A 14,737-nucleotide genomic window follows, 5' to 3' on the forward strand; every position below is an offset into this window, starting at 1 on the left:
GTAACACACTGACTCACCAGTGACGTTTCTAGGTGAAGTCCTTCATCTTTCATCCAGCACAGACCGCCATCACTTCATCCAGCCAGGACTCGTCTCTGCAGGAAATAACACCATTATCTCAAGTTCCACTTGCAGAACACATTACTTAAATTTCCCAACTTCTACATTACACCACATGAAGAAGGCGACATAGTATCACTCTACACAGTAATAGGACGGCCCTCCCATTTAGAACAGTATACTCAAAAAATAAAATAAATACATCACTGCAGTAATAATATCCCTTAATTAGCCCCTATGGTAATAATATTCACCATCCTAGCCCCGTGTGTCTCATTCCTGGCGTCAGCCATATGTTCTCCCATCCTGCCCTAATGAGCATCCATCCTGCATATATGATCTCCCCATCCTGCCCCATCTGTCTCCATCGTATACATCCTGCCCCATGATCCTGCCCCATCTGTCTCCAATCCTGCCTCCAGTGTCTCCAATCATGCTCGTATCACCATTCTGCCCCATCTCCAATCATGCCCCCTGTGTCTCAATTCTGCCCCATCTGTCTCCAGTCATGCCCCAGTGTCTCTAGTCATGCCACCATGTCTGTCATCCTGCCCCCTGTGTCTCCAATCATGCCCCGTTTCTCCATTCTGCCCCTGTGTCCAGCAATCTGCCCCTGTGTCCAGCAATCTGCCCCTGTGTCCAGAAATCTGCCCCTGTGTCCAGAAATCTGCCCCTGTGTCCAGCTTTCTGCCCCTGTGTCCAGCAATCTGCCCCTGTCCAGCTTTCTGCCCCTGTGCGCTGCATTCTGCCCCTGTGCCCAGCTTTCTGCCCCCCCCCCGTGCCCAGCTTTCTGCCCCCCCTTTGTCCAGCTTTCTGCCCCCCGTGTCCAGCTTTCTGCCCCCCCATGTCCAGCTTTCTGCCCCCCCTGTGTCCAGCTTTCTGCCCCCCCTGTGTCCAGCTTTCTGCCCGTGTCCAGCAATCTGCCCCTGTGTCCAGCAATCTGCCCCTGTGTCCAGCAATCTGCCCCTGTGTCCAGCTTTCTGCCCCCCCCCCGTGCCCAGCTTTCTGCCCCCCCTTTGTCCAGCTTTCTGCCCCCCGTGTCCAGCTTTCTGCCCCCCCATGTCCAGCTTTCTGCCCCCCCTGTGTCCAGCTTTCTGCCCCCCCTGTGTCCAGCTTTCTGCCCGTGTCCAGCAATCTGCCCCTGTGTCCAGCAATCTGCCCCTGTGTCCAGCAATCTGCCCCTGTGTCCAGCAATCTGCCGCCCCTGTGCCCAGCTTTCTGCCCGTGTACAGCTTTCTGCCTCTGTGTACAGCTTTCTGCCCCCCCTTTGTCCAGCTTTCTGCCCCTTTGCCCAGCTTTCTGCCCCTGTTCCCAGCTTTCTGCCCCCCCTGTGTCCAGCTTTCTGCCCCCCCGTGTCCAGCTTTCTGCCCCCCATGCCCAGCTTTCTGCCCCCCTGTGTCCAGCTTTCTGCCCCCCCTGTATCCAGCTTTCTGCCCCTCCTGTGTCCAGCTTTCTGCCCCCCCCGTGTCCAGCTTTCTGCCCCCACTGTTTCCAGCTTGCTGCCCCTCCTGTGTCCAGCTTTCTGCCCCCCCATGTCCAGCTTTCTACCCCCCTGTGTCCAGCTTTCTGCCCCCCCGTGTTCAGCTTTCTGCCCTCCCCCCGTGTCCAGCTTTCAGCCCTCCCTGTGTCCAGCTTTCAGCCCTCCCTGTGTCCAGCTTTCTGCCCCTCCCTTTGTCCAACTTTCTTCCCTCCCTGTGTCCAGCCTTCTGCCCTCCCTGTGTCCAGCTTTCTGCCCCCCGTGTCCAGCTTTCTGCCCCCCGTGTCCAACTTTCTGCCCCCCCTGTGTCCAGCTTTCTGCCCCCCTGTGTCTAGCTTTCTGCCCCCACCCCGTGTCCAGCTTTCTGCCCCCAAGTGTCCAGCTTTCTGCCCCCCCTGTGTCCAGCTTCCTGCCCCTCCTGTGTCCAGCATTCTGCCCCCCTTGTCCAGCTTTCTGCCCCCCCTGTGTCCTGCTCTATGCCCACCCCTGTGTCCAGCTTTCTGCCCCCGTGTCCAGCTTTCTGCCCCCCTGTGTCCAGCTTTCTGCCCTCCCTGTGTCCAGCTTTCTGCCCTCTCTGTGTCCAGCTTTCTGCCCCCCCGTGTCCAGCTTTCTGCCCCCCCTGTGTCCAGCTTTCTGCCCCCCATGTCCAGCTTTCTGCCCCCCCTGTGTTCAGCTTTCTGCCCCCCCCCTGTGTCCAGCTTTCTGCCCCCCCCCGTGTTCAGCTTTCTGCCCTCCCCGTGTCCCGCTTTCTGCCCCCCTTGTGTCCAGCTTTCTGCCCCCCCTGTGTCCAGCTTTCTGCCCCCCCCCCCCCCTGTGTCCAGCTTTCTGCCCTCCCTGTGTCCAGCTTTACTGCCCTTGGCCCCCCCGGGATCGCTGCTCTCAATAAAAAAAAAAAAAAAGTTCTGCTTACCTGCCGCGCTCCTGCTCTCTCCACGCAGCTGAAGCGTGCATTCGCCGGCGACTGACAATGGCGTTAGACGCCGGCGACCTGCACGCTGCGGCTGACATCAGCTGCCAGCCTCAGATTGGCTGGCGGCTGTTAACTATTGACGTGCGGGCGCGGGCCCGCACGTCAATAGCGTTAAACAGCTGCAGCGCCGGCTGCCGCTAAGGGCCCGGTTCAGCCTGCGGCTGCCGGTAGGGGCCCGGTGAGCAGATAACACGGGCCCGATGCGGGCCCCCTCTGCTCACCGGGCCCCATACGCCAGTCAGGGCTGTAATGCCCTTGTGGCGGCCCTGGTGCTACATGAGATATCAGGACTCTCAGCTTAGAAAGCTTACATCGCTCCCTTAACCACCAGGTCCTCATTGAAACTTGAATTCCCCGCTGGCTGGGCCAGGCTCCAATACCTCATGCCTGGCGCATGGCTGACTGCTGCTCTGCCATATGCAAATTTCTACTGTGGGTCAATTATTGAAACTTTTCATGGTGTCTGTCACTAATTTTTGTTTTTTTGTGAAGCTTTTTGTCACCACTTAAGGTGTTGTGTTTGCGTTTGGTTTGGCCTCCCATTGAATCTAATGGTTTGGGTACGTTCGTCGAACAAGTTTTGCAAACGTCTAAACATTTGGTGAATCAAACCAAACCAAACCTTGAAAGGTTTGCTCATCTCTAGTTATAACCTCCAACCTATAATTTTGTAAATTTTGCTTTTATCTTTAATCATAAAATGACTATTAAGAGTTAATTTTCTAATGAAAATATTCAGATACCAAAACAGTTCAGATGTATTCACTTTTGCTGTAGAGCAAAATGACAATCCCTTATTCAGCAATTTTGTCTCATCTGGTTTTAATACACAGTCTGTAAATTAAAAATGCTCAAGTTTTCTTCTTATTGTCATGATGGTGTGTTAGATCTAATATCAGATTTGTGTTTGCCTTCCTTTCCTGCTCTACAGCCTCTGGGTTTCCTTTTCTTTTTAAAGACCTGTTGACATTGGAGGTGGGAATTGGGAAAAAAAGTAGTCATTTTATCATAAGTCATAGGGACTAGGGATGAGCAGGTCCGTGGTAGTTCGGTTTCAACCGAAGTTTGGTCCAAAGTCCGATTCGGGTACCAGAACTGTACCGGAACTTGAACCTGAACCCAATCCCCTTAGAAATCGATGGGAACTCGAACTTTGGAGCTGGAAAATCTCTCTGTCTGTCTCTCTGTCTGTTTGTCTTTGTCTCTATCTCCCTGCTGAACTCCCGAACTGTAAAAGGGACTTACAGAAGGTGTACACTCTGCTCCCCCTGCTGACCCTTTGCTCCAACACCGCAATGCCCATGAATCCCAGACCCGCAGTGTCTTTTCATTAATTCACACTGCGGGGCTGGGATTCATGGCCTTGCGCAGTAAATATGTTCGCCTCTCACTGATGTCCTTACACCTGCTTCAGACTGGGCAGGGTCAGCTGATCCCTTATCGCATGCCACGGCCACCGCACAGTCTGAAGAAGGCGGAAGGACATGAGTGAAGACAGGCGAAGATATGCACTGCTCATGCCCATCAATCACACCCTCGCAGTCAATATAAATAAGACACCGAGGGGCGTTGTGTCGGGCAGGGCGGACACACAGGCGCAGCCAGCCAACCAATGATGTCAGAAGACGGGCAGCGCTACCAAGGGGGTTGCTGCGTGTAATTAAAAAGGAAAGTCACACCTCAGGGACGGTTTAATGGTCTCAGGGGACACATTTTTTACGTGTTGAGTTTGACGCGTGCAATGAGAAAAACTTAATGAGCCACCTTGTACAAATGCAGCATTACTGCTGTAGAAGGTGGCTGTTATACATACAATCGCCTGGGGGGGACAGGTTCCCTTTCAGTTGATGTGTCTGCTTGGCGTTTGCAGGACATGATGCCGGCTACACAGCAGGGGAACAGCTGGCGTTGCTGAACCCCACTGACACATTGGCGGGTGTTTTGCTCTGTGCAGCTAGCACTTCCTGGCACCAACTGGCCGTGTTATAGCCCAGGGTCAGCAGGTGGAGAGGAGCAGAGTGTAGGCCGAAGCGTGCACTGGCGGCAGCTTTGTGTCTGCGTGGCGTTTGCAGGACACTTTGCCGGCTACACAGCAGGGGAACAGCTGGCGTCGCTGGACCCCACTGACACATTGGCAGGTGTTTTTCTCTGTGCAGCTAGCACTTCCGGGCACCAACTGGCTTTGTTAGGGCCCAGGGTCAGCATGAGGAGGAGAGGAGCAGAGTGTAAGCTGAAGCCTGCACTGGCGGCAGCTTTGTGTCTGCGTGGCGTTTGCAGGACACTTTGCCGGCTACACAGCAGGGGAACAGCTGGCATTGCTGAACCCCACTGACACATTGGCGGGTGTTTTTCTCTGTGCAGCTAGCACTTCCGGGCACCAACTGGTGGTGTTAGACCCCAGGGACAGGAGGAGGAGGCTGAGTGTAGGCCGAAGCCTGCACTGGAGCAAGTTGAAAGGGAACCTTTAACCCCGCCCAGGCATTTGTTGCTGAAAGAGCCATCTTGTACAGCACTAATGCTGCAAAAGGAAAAGGTGGCTCTTTTAATTATGCTCCTTGCAAACGCTGAACTAGACACTTATGAAATGTGTCCCCTCACACCGTAAAACCGTCCCGGAGGTGGGACTTTTCTTTCCTAATGTGACGCAGCACAGCTATCATTCCTACCCCCTTGGTGCCGTGCGCCGCCTCCTCAGCGTTGTTTGAATCTGTCCAGGAGCCTGCGCTGTTATGTTATTCCTTGGCCATGCACACTTAGCGCTGCCCGTCTTCTGACATCATTTGGTATCAGGCTGGCTGCGCCTGTGCGTCCACGCTGCCCGAGATCCCACCTCGCAGAGTTGTCTAATGTAATCCCACTGCGGGCCTGGGATCCATGGGCATGCACATTGCATATCCTCGCCTCTCACTCCCCTCCTTCTGGCTTCTTCAGACTGTGCGGCGTCACGGCCGTGGCATGCTATTAGGGATCAGCTGACACTGCACAGTCTGAAGAGGCCGGAAGGAGGGGAGTGAGAGGCGAGGATATGCACTGCGCATGCCCATGGATCCCAGGCCCGCAGTGGGATTACATTAGACGACACTGCGAGGTGGGATCTCGGGCAGCGTGGCCGCACAGGCGCAGCCAGCCTGACACCAAATGATGTCAGAAGACGGGCAGCGCTAACTGTGCATGACCAAGGGATAACATAATGGCGCAGGGTCCATGACAGAATCGAACAATGCTGAGGAGGCGGCGCACGGCGCCAAGGGGGTAGGAATGACGGCTGTGCTGCGTAACATAACAAAGGAAAGTCCTACCTCCAGGACAGTTTAACGGTGTGAGGAGACACATTTCATAAGTGTTAGGTTCAGCGTGTGCAAGGAGCACAACGAAAATAGGCACCTTTTCCTTGTGCAGCATTACTGCTGCACAAGGTGGCTCTTTCAGTAACAAACGCCTGGGGGGGGGACAGGTTCCCTTAAATTTTAGTTGTGCCAGCGTGGCGGTCGCATGACACATTGCCGGATACACAGCAGGGGAGCAGCAGGCGTTACTGAACCCCAATAACATGGCAGCAAGTGTTAACTGTGCAGCCAGCACTTCCAGGCACCAACTGGCGGTGTTAGAGCCCAGGGACAGCAGGAGGAGCAGATTGGAGGTATTGCCGCACACACAGCTAGGGAACAGCTGACGTTACTGAACACCAATAACAGAGGAGCGACTGTTGACTGTGCGGACAGCACTTCCAGGCACCAACTGGCGGTGTTAGAGCCCAGGGACAGCAGGAGGAGCAGATTGGAAGTATTGCCACACACACAGCTGGGGAACAGCTAACGTTACTGAACCCCAATAACAGAGGAGCGACTGTTGACTGTGCGGACAGCACTTCCAGGCACCAACTGGCAGTGTTAGAGGCCAGGGACAGCAGGAGGAGCAGATTGGAGGTATTGCCGCACACACAGCTGGGGAACAGCTGACGTTACTGAACCCCAATAACAGAGGAGCGACTGTTGACTGTGCGGACAGCACTTCCAGGCACCAACTGGCGGTGTTAGAGCCCAGGGACAGCAGGAGGAGCAGATAGGAGGTTTTGCCAGATACACAGCTGGGAATCAGCTGACGTTACTGAAACCCAATAACACGGCAGCAAGTGTTAACTGTGCAGCCAGCACTTCCAGGCACCAACTAGCGGTGTTAGAGCCCAGGGACAGCAGGAAGAGCAGAGGAACAGAGTGTAGGCCGAAGCCTGATTGGAGCAAGTTGAAAGGGAACCTTTAACCCCCCCCCAAGGTGTTTGTAGCTGAAAGAGCCGTCTTGTGCAGCACTAAGGATGCAAAAGGAAAAGGTGGCTCTTTAAATTATGCTCCTTGCAAACACAGAACTAAACACTTATAAAATGTGTCTACTGATACTGTGAAACCGTCCCGGAGGTGGGAATTTCCTTCACAATGGGACGCAGCACAGCCGTCATTCCTACCTCCTTTGTGCTGTGCGCCTCCTCCTCAGCATTGTTTGAAGCTGTCCCGGAGCCTGTGCTGTTATGTTATCCCTTGGCCATGCACACTTAGCGCTACCCATCTTCTGACTTCATTTAGGTGTCAGGCTGGCAGCGCCTGTGAGGCCACGCTGCCCGAGATCCCACCTCGCAGTGTCATCTAATGTAATCCCACTGCAGGCCTGGGATCCATGGGCATGCCCAGTGCATATCCTCGCCTCTCACTCCCCTCCTTCCGGCTTCTTCAGACTGTGCGGCGTCACGGCCGTGGCATGCTATTAGGGATCAGCTGATGGCGCACAGTCTGAAGAAGGTGGAGGGAGATGAGTGAGAGCTTGAGGTGAAGATATGCACTGCGCATGCCCATGGATCCCAGGCCCGCAGTGTGATTAAATCAGAAGACACTGTGAGGCAGGATCTCGGGCAGCGCGGCCGCACAGGCGCAGCCAGCCCTACACCAAATGATGTCAGAAGACGGGCAGCACTAACTGTGCATGGCCAAGGGATAACAGAACAGTGCAGGCTCCGGGACAGCTTCAAACAACGCTGAGGAGGCAGCGCATGGCACCAAGGGGGTAGGAATGACGGCTGTGCTGCGTCCCATTACGAAGGAAAGTCCCACCTTTGGGACGGTTTTACGGGATCAGTGGACACATTTCATAAGTGTTAAGTTCTGCGTGTGCAAGGAGCTAAACTAAAAGAGCTACCTTTTCCTTGTGCAGCATTACTGTAACAAACGCCTTGGGGTGACAAGTACCCTTAAATTTCAGTTGTTGTGTCAGCGTGGCGGTCGCAGGACACATTGCCGGCTACACAGCTGGGGATCAGCTGACGTTACTGAAACCCAATAGCACTGGGTCGTATGTTTTGACTGTGCAGCCTGCACTTCTGAGCCTCAACTGGCGGTGTTGGAGCCCAGGAATTACAGTTCAGGTGGTTGAAAGATGAACACAACAGGAGACCTGGATACTGTAGACACCCAATTATTTAATCAGGAAGAGGAGTGGCAAATTCCTGCGAGATCCAGGCCTGGTTCATTTTCAGAAAAGTAAGCCGGTCAACGTTATCGGAGGATAGTCGCATGCGACGGTCTGTTAGTACACCACTTGCGGCACTAAAGACGCGTTCCGATAAGACACTAGCCGCAGGGCAAGCCAGCACCTCCAATGCATACTGGCTTAGCTCTGGCCATGTATCCAGCTTAGAGACCCAAAACTTGAAAGGGGAAGAGCCATCTGGGAGTACAGTAAGAGGGCAAGACATGTAGTCTGTCACCATCTGACGGAACCGTTGCCTCCTGCTGACTGGAGCCGCCAGTGATGGTGTAGACATTTGGGGCGGGCACACAAAACTGTGCCACAGTTGGGCCATACTGGTCTTGCCTTGGGCAGAGGCACTGCTTCTGCTCCCTCTTTGTGCAGAGCCTCCTCCACTGCCTCGACTCACTGAGCTGCTTTGTAAAGCACTAGCAGCACTGCTCTCAGTTGGACTGGAGAAGATGATGGAATTCACCAGTGTGTCTTGGTACTCCCGCATTTTACGCTCCCGGGTCAACGGTGTGATGAGCTTTTGTACGTTGTCCCGGTAGCGAGGATCGAAGAGGATATACACCCAATAATCAGCCATGTTGAGAATGTGGTCAATGCGGCGGTCGTTTCTCAGGCACTGCAGCATGAAATCAACCATGTGCTGCAGACTGCCAACTGGCCAAGAAACGCTGTCCCATGCTTGAAGCGTGATCTCTGCCCGCTCTTCATCACCTCACCCTTGCTGTACACACTGACTACTGGACAATTGTGTAACTCCCTCCTCTGGACGGATGTCTTCCTCCTCCATTGACTCCTCCTCTTCCTCCTCACAAAAGTGTCCCCTGCCTACGCCTTTGTGAGGAACCACGTGGCGCTGACTGTCCAGAAGCTGATGGAAATGCTGACTCCTCATCCTCCACCTCTTCCACAACATCATCCCTTAGCGCTTCCAGTGTTTGTTGAAGCAGGCAGATAAGGGGGACAGTCATGCTGACTAGTGCATCTTCTGCACTCGCCATCCGTGTGGAATAATCGAAGGGACCCAAAACCTGGCAGACGTCCTTCATAGTGGCCCACTCTGTGGTTGTGAAGTCTGAATGGCGCGGATTGCGACTTCTTTGCGCCTGATGCAGCTGGTACTCCATTACTGCTTGCTGCTGCTCACACAACCGCTCCAACATATGTAACGTGGAATTCCACCTGGTAGGTAGGTCACATATGATGCGATGTTCCGGAAGGCGGAATCGGCGTTGTAGAGCTGCAATGCGCGATCTTGCCATGCTGGAACGCCGCAAGTGAGCACACTCTAGGCGGACCTTGTGCAGCAGTGCATCAAGATCCAGATAGTCCCTCAGAAAACTCTGCACAACCAAATTGAGCACATGTGCCAGACATGGGATGTGAGTGAGGTTGCCAAGGGCCAAAGCTGCCCCCAGATTTCGGCCATTGTCACACACTACCATGCCTGGCTTGAGATTCGCTGACACAAACCACACATCGCTCTCCTTCTTGATGGCATTCCAGAGCTCCTGCGCTGTGTGGCTTCGATTCCCCAAAGAAACTAATTTCAGTACAGCCTGTTGACGTTTGGCCACGGCTGTGCTCATGTCGGTCGTAACAGGTAAACGTTCACGGGTCCATGTGGAGGTGGACTGTGACTGCTCCTGCAGCGATGATTCTGAGGAACTTGTGTATGAGGAGGAGTCAATGCGTACAGACTGGATTCCTGCAATCCTTGGAGTGGGCAGGACACGTCTGTTGTGAATTCTGCTTTTGGGCTCCCTCCGGTGGTTGTAGATGGTAATGCAGTGGCCTCTGGGCTGCAGTCTTGGACAGGTGTATCCGCTAATTGCAATTCTGACTGGGCTATTTAGCTTTGCAGGACTCATTAGTCCTGGCCAGTTGTCAATGTTTCTTTGGAAGTGTTTGATCTCTGCCTGGCCTCTCCTGCTTATCTGCCAGTTCAGCAAAGATAAGTGTCTGTTTCTTTTCCTGTGGCACACATGCGGTGTGCTTATTTTCAGTACTGTTCGTTTATTTTTCTTTTGTCCAGCTTAGACTGTGTCTGTGTTTTCTCAGTCTGATAAATATACCAAAACTAATATCTATAATAACTTTATTTCAAAACCAAAACAGGATTAAAAACTAGCACAACACCCCAGATCCCTATTGTTTGGGAGTGGATAAATAAAACCTGGCCTATAGATTATAGGGCAATGGATGGGAGTAGGATAAAGAAAACCCTATATATCCCTAGATGCTCCCTGCCTGTCAGCGGAGGTTGGCACCCTCTTGAATCGCAAACATACACAATTTATGCGGGACTCTGAGGAATTCAAAACCAACAGAGCCTATAACTTTTCAGGAGGCATAGAAACCGTGTCAGAGGTTTCATCCTCTGAAGCAGAGGGTTCAGACACAGAAAGGACAGGGGGACATTGGAAACAAAGAGGTGGATTGACACTAATTTGAGTATCTAGTACTATACTTCTTTTTTTGATTGTTTATTTATTATGGCTGGTTTCCTATCAGGGCCTATCCGTTCTGAATCTTGGGTGAGTGAGGCGGATCAGGTGTTTTCAGTTGACTCAGGCTATACGGGTACTGACTCTAGCCCTTCCATTTACTCCACCTTTAAGGAATTAACTGGTTATTACAAGAAGTATTTGAAATCCCTGTGGGAAACTAAGGCACTAGAAAACTATATTAAAAACAATATTGTCCCGAAGGGATTACAAGTTAACAGTCTACCATCACCAAGGGTTGCTAGCCCTAGCCTTTTGAAGTCCTGGCAGGAGGAGTCTATAGCCTCGTCTGTTAGGTTTATGAAATTGTTATTAGAGGAGGAGAAGAGGATCTTAGAAATTACATCTAAACAACTATATGAACTGATAGAGAAAACATTACAGTTCAAATCGGATCCAGAATTTAATAAAAAAGAGAGTACCCTGCAGATTTCAGTTGAGCGGTATCATAATCAACTAAAGAATCGCAAACATACACAATTTATGCGGGACTCTGAGGAATTCAAAACCAACAAAGCCTATAACTTTTCAGGAGGCATAGAAACCGTGTCAGAGGTTTCATCCTCTGAAGCAGAGGGTTCAGACACAGAAAGGACAGGGGGACATTGGAAACAAAGAGGTGGAGGAGGTTCCTCATCATATAGGGGGAAAGGAAAATGGCAGAGACAAAGAGGCCATATGGGCAGATATCAGGGTGGCAGGGATCGAGATCAGGGTTTCATGGGCCACACAAAAGAAGTCAGTGGTTTTGGGGGACCAATCAGATTCTCGGTTCCAGCACCCTCGCCTTCCTCCTCATCCTTTTCTGTACCTCCTTCTTCCTCTTTTTTAGAGCAAAGGGCCCCGGAGGGATACGGTCTGAGGAAACGGGTGTGAGAACCACGTTTGATGATAACCAGATTATGAACCTCAGTGGTTATGCTCTATCATCTGAAGAGATCAATGTATTAAAAAAGGGACTTACGTTTGTACCTACGACTTGTTTCAATACCTTTTCTTGGGTCAAGGATTTGAATCTTTACTGCCGTAAGTTAAGATGGAAAAAGTTTTTTTCTTTACATAATAAACAACAGTGTCTAGAACTTGGTATTTCTGAAGAGGATCTGGAGGGGGTAAATGCCCTAAGAGACCTCTTGGAAGACAATGAAAGGGGGAGAGGGATGGGTCCACATACTGACCTAAAATTGAAATTCCCCCCCCCCCCCCCGGTGATTACACCAATATTGACATTTTCCTTAAGGTGGTCGAGGATGACCTCAAAAAGATTGGCCGTAGAAATGGAGATGTGCCATCTAATCTGAGCAGTGATGAATGGGAGGCCTTAGAGAGATTGGAGAGAAATGATCAAATTATAGTGAAGTAATCTGATAAAGGTGGTAATTTGGTCATCCTCGACCATCAAAAATATGTTGATATGTGTAAACTAATCCTTGATGATGAGGAGACATACGGCAGACTTGATAATGACCCTACAGAAAGGTTTACAGCGTCACTGATGACTATCTTGGACGCTGGTCTAAATGACAAGTTGATCTCGTTTCATGAGCATAAGTTTTTGGCCCCCCGAACCCCAATGATTCCAACCTTTTACGCACTCCCCAAAGTGCATAAGGGCCTCTCTCCCCTAAGGGGATGCCCCATAGTTTCAGGGGTTGGCTCATTGAGTCAGAACGTTGGTATCTATGTAGATAATATTCTACGCCCATTTGTAACATCACTGCCCTCATACGTGCGGGACACGTCTGATCTACTTCAAAAGATAGACGGCGTGATGGTAGAACAGGGGACTATTTTAGGCTCAATTGACGTTGAGGCCTTATATAGCAGCATCCCCCACGCCATGGGCCTTAGGGCACTAGAATACTTCCTAAGAACAAGAGCCGTCTTCTTTGAGAAACATAATAGATTTGTGGTTGAGTTGATGGAGTTTATCTTAACCCACAACTATTTTCTTTTTGATAGGAAGTACTTCCACCAGCTCAGGGGGACCGCGATGGGTTGCTCTTGTGCACCCTCGTATGCAAATCTCCTCCTGGGCTGGTGGGAGGAAACCATTGTGTTCTCTGGAGTAGAGGAATGGTGGACTGACAAGATATCGGCGTGGTACAGATATATTGATGATGTCCTGGTGATATGGAGTGGCACAAAAATGGAGTTTAACAGTTTTGTACAAAGCCTGAATAACAACGAGGTGGGCCTGAGATTCACGTCAGAAAGTGATATGTGTGAACTGGCCTTTCTGGATGTAAAGATTACTATCAATACTAACGGTATGTTAGATACACGACTGTTTCGTAAACCAACGGCTACAAATGCCCTTCTTCGGTGGGAGAGCCACCATCCGGCCCCCCTTAAGAGGGGCATTCCGCGGGGCCAATACTTAAGAACAAGAAGAAACTGCTCGAGCCCTGCTACTTTCAGGGCGCAGGCGTATGATTTAAGAGAGAGGTTCAGGGATCGGGGCTATCCAGATGAGGTCCTGGATCCGGCCTTTAGAAATGCTATGGGGAAAGATAGACGGTCTCTCCTACAGACTAAAAGTAAACCAGAGGTTGAGGATATCCCAAGGATTATTGGAACTTATGATAACCAGGTTAATCGGGTTTTCAGTATCCTCAACAAACATTGGGGTATTCTACAAATGGATGAGACCCTGGTTGGTATCGTCCCAGGTAGACCCCAGATCACCTTCCGTAAGGGACGTTCCCTTAAAGATAGGCTTGTACATAGCCATTATAAAAGGCCAAAATATGAAGGAACCTGGCTTGATAGACGGATTAATGGTACTTTTAAATGTGGAAATTGCTCATTTTGTGACTTTTTAGTACCATGTAAAAGCTTCATCAGTGCATCTAATGGCAGGCAATTTTTCTGTAGAGATTTTGCCAATTGTAAGACCACAGGGGTGGTCTATATGGCTACATGTACATGTCCATTGAACTATATAGGGAAGACCAAAAGAGAATTGAGAAGGAGGATCGGGGAACACCTGGGAGATATCAAAAATGGTAGAGACTAGTGTTGAGCATTCCGATACCGCAAGTATCGGGTATCGGCCGATACTTGCGGTATCGGAATTCCGATACCGAGATCCGATACTTTTGTGATATCGGGTATCGGTATCAGATCAATAGGGATGTGTAAAATAAAGAATTAAAATAAAAAATATTGATATGCTCACCTCTCCGGCGGCCCCTGGACATCATGCTGCTAACCGGGAGGCTTCTTTGTTTAAAATGCGCGCCTTTAGGACCTGGGAATGACGTCCCTGGTTCTGATTGGTCGCGTGCCGCCCATGTGACCGGCATGCGACCAATCAGAAGCCGCGACGTCATTCGCAGGTCCTCAATTCCTAGAATTAGGAGTTTTTGTGAATGAGAATGACGTCGCGGCTTCTGATTGGTCGCGTGCCGGTCACATGGGCGGCACGCGACCAATCAGAACCCGGGATGTCATTCCCAGGTCCTAAAGGCGCGCATTTTAAATAAAGAAGCCTCCCGGTTAGCAGCATGATGTCCAGGGGCCGCCGGAGAGGTGAGCATATCAATATTTTTTATTTTAATTCTTTATTTTACACATCCCTATGGATCCCAGGGCCTGAAGGAGAGTTTCCTCTCCTTCAGACCCTGGGAACCATGAGAATACCTTCCGATACTTGATGTCCCATTGACTTGTATTGGTATCGGATATCGGTATCGGCGATATCCGATATTTTTCAGGTATCGGCCGATACTATCCGATACCGATACTTTCAAGTATCGGACGGTATCGCTCAACACTAGTAGAGACACACCCATAGCACGTCACATCTGGGAGTCACATCAGGGTAACAATAGGGTATTGTCTTTCTGTGTCTTGGAGGTGGTGAAACAAAATGGAAGGCGAGGAGACTGGGATAGGGTTATCCTGCAAAAGGAAACCCAATGGATATTCAGGATGGAGTCGGTGGTCCCGAGGGGACTTAATAAACGATTGACGTATAGTTGCCTTATGTGAACTGTTCTCATTTGGTCCGTTTCTGCCCTTCTTACCCTGATATGATTAAGAAGAGCCGTGTAAACCTAGTAGACGGTTTGCAGTATATGTGATTATATTACAGGAATTCTATCATAATTCCAGTGCCATCTAACGATAGGTATTATCTAATGGGAGTTTAGTAAAGGTTTGGGGACCCACTAACTGACTTTGGGCGCTGCTATT

Source organism: Ranitomeya imitator, chromosome 3 (genome assembly GCF_032444005.1).
Source record: "Ranitomeya imitator isolate aRanImi1 chromosome 3, aRanImi1.pri, whole genome shotgun sequence".
NCBI classification, from domain to species: Eukaryota; Metazoa; Chordata; class Amphibia; order Anura; family Dendrobatidae; genus Ranitomeya; species Ranitomeya imitator.